Source organism: Heliangelus exortis, chromosome 1 (assembly GCF_036169615.1).
Source record: "Heliangelus exortis chromosome 1, bHelExo1.hap1, whole genome shotgun sequence".
Taxonomy (NCBI): domain Eukaryota; kingdom Metazoa; phylum Chordata; class Aves; order Apodiformes; family Trochilidae; genus Heliangelus; species Heliangelus exortis.
The window spans coordinates 27,791,720-27,797,719 of NC_092422.1; the positions used below are offsets into that span (position 1 = coordinate 27,791,720).

At 45.2% G+C, this 6,000-nt stretch overlaps 1 protein-coding gene across 5 annotated transcripts in view; it reads right to left on the reverse strand.

The window, feature by feature from the left end:
- Positions 1-5,580, reverse strand: part of FNDC3A (fibronectin type III domain containing 3A) — a 124,105-nt gene extending 118,525 nt beyond the window's left edge. For 2 of the 5 annotated variants that reach the window (XM_071739112.1, XM_071739087.1), the window contains exon 1: positions 5,207-5,356. The gene's annotated coding sequence lies outside the window, so the exon portion shown is untranslated. The other 3 variants (XM_071739103.1, XM_071739120.1, XM_071739094.1) reach the window with 3 other exon arrangements.
- Positions 5,581-6,000: the final 420 nt, after the last annotated feature.

Genomic DNA, 6,000 nt, shown 5'->3' on the forward strand with positions numbered 1-6,000 from the left:
CACTACATTAGTAAAGGGAAATAAAACAGCAGCTTGGCAGCAGCTCATGCTTGCAGGATCTTGTGTAAGTAGAGCTTGGGCTTTGTTTACCACAGGCAGTGGATATGTACACTGGGGAAACTCAAGAGGATTTACAAGCAGGGATTTACACTTGGGAACTGTAGGGGGTTTTTAACACATTGCAGGTAACAGTTAAGTTCTAGGTTTAAGTTAATTTTTACCTCAAGTAATTCAAGCTAAAAAGACACTACCAGCTAAGCTCCACAGATTTAAATGCAACCAACATACAAAAACAAACAAAAAACCCAACCAAACAAAAAACCCAGAAGCAAATTCAAAAGGTCAGTTATGCAGCAGGTGAAGTTAACATTTGTGAGCCACATATTCCTCTTTATTCACAGTTACTGAATCGAGATACTATCCTTTTGGACCTTGTTGCTTTCCCTGTGGACAGTTTCCCAGACTTTGATAAATAGTTGGGTGTTGTTTTTTTTTTTAATCATGGAAAACACTGGTTCAATTTTTTAAGATTTCATAGCTTTGAAACAGGTTTTTTTTGACACTAGATTATAGAACTCCACATGATGTTGCCAGGAAGTAGGACTTGTTTAAGTGCTTCTGGAAAGCAGAATACATTTATCTCATCTTAGAAAGAGCTGTGTGTCTCTCTAACCAAGAGATTATAAAAATGAGGTCTACCGGTTAAACTGGGAGTAAAAACCAGAAGTTTTCATTTTTGACAATGCTTTATGCCTGAAGTAACTAAACATATAGCAAGGTACAACATTTTCTGTTGCCTATAAATGAAAAGGTTTTGCAGCATATTTTTTCAACTGTCCTAAATGCTTCAGAACAATTCTGGAAGCCAAGTCAGGGGGAAGGTACAGTACAGGCATACTGAGCACACCTATTTAACTTCTGCAAGCTGCTGTTGGAATGGTGTTGGGTGCCCAAGATACTACAGTGAAAGAGAGGGTAGCAGTGTTAACCCTACATAATGGTTTGACTGAGAAACAGTAAGACCAGAAAGGGGTCCAGGCACCCTGAAAAAGCAAAAACTTACAGGGAGACAAAAATATAAATTCAGTTAAGCAACCTGGTACATACACAGGAAGGTCTAATGAGTCTGCAGTAAACATGTACTTGCCTAGACATAAATGGTGAAAGTTTATTTGGAGCCAGGAACACAAAGAGAGCAAAGCATGTAAAATCTAACTCATTTTGAGAGGTGTTGTGAAGACACCACCAATGAATATGGTGTTAGAAGTTTTAATAAAGGGTTGGGGAAATGGAAGAGTATTCCACTCCTGAGGTACCACAGCTGAAAACAGAAAAGCATTCTAAACCAGTGCATCTAAGAAGAGTCCTCTACAGTCCTCTACATAGCTGTGCCATTAAAATGAAGACTGACAGTTTCTGCAGGAGGTATGCTAACCAAAACAAATTATTAATACACTGAAGAAAGCCTGCATGACCTAGCAGGTGAGTTTAAAAGATGTCTCATTACAAAGACGAGTCCAGCATGAAAACAACATCTAAAAAGTCTCTTTAATTATTGACAAAAAGGGCACAGCAAATTCTATTTCCATTTATGTTTTGTTAAATTAATCCATTGCAGCTTAGCAAAAGTCCAACAATTTTCAATGGTTACTGGCTTAAGAGTATGTGAGCAGTTGGAACAGGACCAGGTCTCAGGGCAGGGGGGCAGACAGAACAACAATAATAACTTCAAAAATATTTGCTCTATCTGAAACTCAGTGTGTATTAACTGGAACAATTAAAGATGAAAACCTATTGTTACAGACACTTCATAAATTTCCTTCTGTCCCATCAGTCCTATAAAATACAGACCCCAGGATAGCAATTCAAAATATTACTCGACATAAACAAAACCACTAAGCTTTATGGATATATAAGTTTAAGAAAAAATTTAATAATGTTCTTCTGCTGGCATCAAGTGAAGATCAGCATTAAGAAGGCTCAAAGTTTACTGTATATGGCAAAAAAATGGTCATTTCTGTAGCTCAGGAAACATTGGCCCCACGAGCAAAATAAACATTGTTTGTGTTTGCTGAACAGAAAAAGCAGCAATGTTCTCATTCCAAACTATTATCATTTTCCTGAGATACAAACAGTATCTTTTAGTCAAGCTGAAGAGTTGACAGTTCAAGTTGAATCTATTTTTACTAGATCTGGTCCTACAGGAAAAGCAATGGCTCACAATTCAACTTGTGCACTATTAACTGCAACCAAGCTGAATTTTGCTACAAATTGCCTGGGAATTTCCCCAAGCCAACATCACTGAAGAAACAGATGATAAAATATAGAAGGGTTATTGACAGACAGAGAGAATCCAATTCATATTTAAGATCACAGAAATGCCTCAGTGAAACAGAAAATCTTACTTGTAGACATTTTAGCAGAGATTGAACTAGAAATCCCATAACAATTAGAAGCTGGAGGTCAGAAAAGAAAAAAAAAAAAAAAAGGCAGAGTTGCTGGAGGAAAATAAGAATTCCTCAAGTTCCAGGAGGCACAGATAACAAACATCAATATCTGCAGACAACAACGCTGTCTGGGAAGTGGGCCTGCAGCCTCACAAAAATTGTCTTCTTTAGTATCTGTCTGGGAATGACCCAGGCTCTACCTTTGCCAGTTTACCCCACCCACCAAAAATGGAGACTGGGCTAGGTTATAGGATTTGCCCTTTTGACAGAGGTATCAACAGACAATCACAACACCAGCACTTAATACCTTTGAAGCATTCAGTACCAACATATTTACAACAACACACACTATTTCAGAAGTGACCTGACAAGGTAAATCAGCATTTAGAAGTTAAAACCCTTTAAGGGAAAGTACTGACAATGATGAAAAGTTATAACTCTCCTGAAGTCAGACTTTAAAGAGTTTTGCTTCCCCACAGCACTTGGAGAAGCATGTTCAGCTCAGCAGTTAAAGTTGCAATAACAATTAGGAAGGAGCTCTTTGAGACATTTTGAGCCAAAATGATCATCAGCATAACACTGAGTTAGCTGATGTAGGTCCAAATTCAAGTAAAATTAAATGGCCAAAATGCAAAGAATAACAAACAAAAGCATCCCAAGATCCACATGACTTGCAGCCCAAAGCAAATGAATCAGTTCAAAATTCTAAAATTCCATTACATTTATTACCTTTAAAAATGAAAAGCTTTTGAGTTTTAAGTTCAAAATGGAGGAGAAACTCCAATTTGAAAAACACAGAAATGCCACTGATGGATTAAAATCAGATACCTAAGTGTTGTGTGCAATGACCTGAGACTCATGTAACTCATACACCTTGGGAGCAAAAAGCCTCCCAAGATCTTGATCTAACCTGAAGAAACTGAGACACTCACCTAAGTCTGTTTTAATATTATCATCTACAGTAGGCAGCCTGTGACCCTGCTCAAAGCAGGTTGCTCTCTTCCTGACCAAGTGACCTAAGCAACTGATTAGAGTCCTGGCCTTCCTGAGGACAAGGATCTGCATCTCTTTTAACTAATGTTTCACTTGCCAAAAACCAGTCTCTGATGGCCAAATATTACTGATTCAGCATGTCAATTTCTCATTCCCCCTCACACCCCCTTACAAAGTCACCAGAAAAAACATTCTGGTGTAGTTTGCCAAAACAAGTCCCAGATTCAATCTCTGTGTGTCAAAATAACTTATATACAGAGAGTGAATGAAGAAGTAGATGCCATGTTTCCAAACTTGATCAGTACCCTTCCTGTTCTCCTATGCTGAGCAGCCACACCAGCTATTAAGAACTATAACCAATTTGCAACACTGAGTCCTACATACTCAGCTATTTCCAACTTTCACATACATGCACAGCCTACTTGAAAGCTTGCTACTTCTCCATTCATCATGTGATTATATTTCATTAATTATTACACCATTTTCTTTTTTTAAAAAAGCAGAAAAAATGCAACTGATTGTACTATTTGAATTTTAAGCCCTGTTGAGTTGCTGCTCACTACTTCACCACATAGAATAAACACATCTCTGGATGCAGATTCTTGTCATGGCTACAGTTACATTTCCATGCGGCAGAAAGTTACCCATTGCCATAACAACAAAATAGCTTCTTTTAAGCTCAAAGCTTAGCAGGACTGGGACCTATAGCCTCTAAGACAGAAGCTACCACATACTTGGCAGCAAAAAATTTAAGAGATTTGAAGCCTTTGTGAAATTTTAAGACATTTATAACGAGATATGTATTCCACCAAACACTCGCTTAAATTCTAAAAGCCAAGAACATTTCACAGAAATTACCTCATGCTGTGAGATGCTCTGGAACAACACTTGACAATAATTGCCTTTAACAAGATTAAGGAAATTACTACCATGTCATAGGATGCCACTCATAAACTACTATTTGCTCCTACCCAACGTATTTGGTCTTGTTCCTACCGCTTGTTTTCTTTACTCCGCACAATAAAAATCAGCTGAAAAGTTTCAATTTTGCTTCTAGTTGGTTTCACTTTCTAGTTGCCTGGAAGCAACAAAAAGTTTCTGTTTAGGTTAACACCAGCCTTGGGTAATTCTCGGGAAATCAGGAATCGGGCATGAATGTAGCTGAAAGAATGCCTCAGCTAGCACTCGGCAAGATGATTGTAGTGATTTCGGGAAGATTTTTATATCTAAAAACAGGCTCAGTCCCTTCAGCTCGGAGTTCCGAGGGAATCTTGACGGCTTAGGAGAACAACAAGAGAAAGACAGAGGTGTTGAAAGCCACCACTTCCTTCTCCTCCCCTCCTGTCACAGGGGCTCAGCTGTTCTGGTTCAGACGCTTCGCATCTGCTTCTCCTTCCCGAACAACCTCCCTCCTTGCGCGGCCGCCGCGCAGCAGCCCTGCCCGGGGAGCCCCGCTGCCCGCCGCTGACAGGAGGGAGGATCTTCCCGCTCCGGCCGGGAGAGGCACCTCCGAGCGGCGGAGAAGGAAGCCCGGGAAGGAAGACAGAAAGTTTCTTCAGCGGGGCTCCGGCTGGAGGCGCCGGCTCCCCGGCCCCCCTCGGGCAGGAGAGGGGAGAGGCGCAGGCAACGCCGTCTCCTCAGGGGCCGGCGGCCCCCACCGCGCCCGGCACCGGGGCAGGTAGCGAGGATCTGCCCCCCGGCCCCTCGCAGCCCCCTCCCCGGCCCTGCTGAGGGGAAGGAGGTGGTTTGCCATCGCGCCTACTCACCGCCATGGCCCCGCCGGCTCTCCCGGCTAACGGTTCGGTCTCCGCCAACGGCGGGCAACGGCACCAGGGCGGGGAGCGGAGGGGAGTTCCCGATGGCGCAGCTCGGGGAGGGGCGGTGCCGCTCCGGCCGCTTCCCCCACCCCTTTACCCGCCCACTCGAGGTACCTGCGCTTCGGCCGCCGCCGCCTTTTCCTCCCTTCCCCGCACTTGTCACTGTCTCCCGCGGCCGCCGCTAGTGCGGCCACCGCCACCCTCCCCTCGCCGGCTCCACGCTCCCCACCGCCTCGCCCGCCGGCGCCCGACCACCATCTTTGGGGAGGGCTGGGAGGGGCCGCGAGGGGGCAGTTAACTCCGGCACGCAGTGCGCCTGCGCAGGAAGGAAGAAGTCAGGGAGGGGGCGGGGGCTGTGAGGAGGGGCGGGGCCCGTGTGGTGGGCGGGGTCTATGAATGGGCAGGGTCTGTCGTGTGGGCGGGGCCTGTAGTATGGGCGGGGCCTTCGGGGGGTGGGCGGGGCGTGTGGACCAGAGGGGTGGGGGCTGGGGCTGGGGCTGGGGCTGGGGCTGGGACTGGGGCTGGGGCTGGGTCTGGGTCTGGGTTTGGGTCTGGGTCTGGGTCTGGGTCTGGGTCTGGGTCTGGGTCTGGGTCTGGATCTGGGTCTGGGTCTGGGTCTGGGTCTGGGCCTGGGCCTGGGCCTGGGTCTGGGTCTGGGTCTGGGTCTGGGTCTGGGTCTGGGTCTGGGCCTGGGCCTGGGTCTGGGTCTGGGTCTGGGTGTGGGTCTGTCCCTATCACTGTCC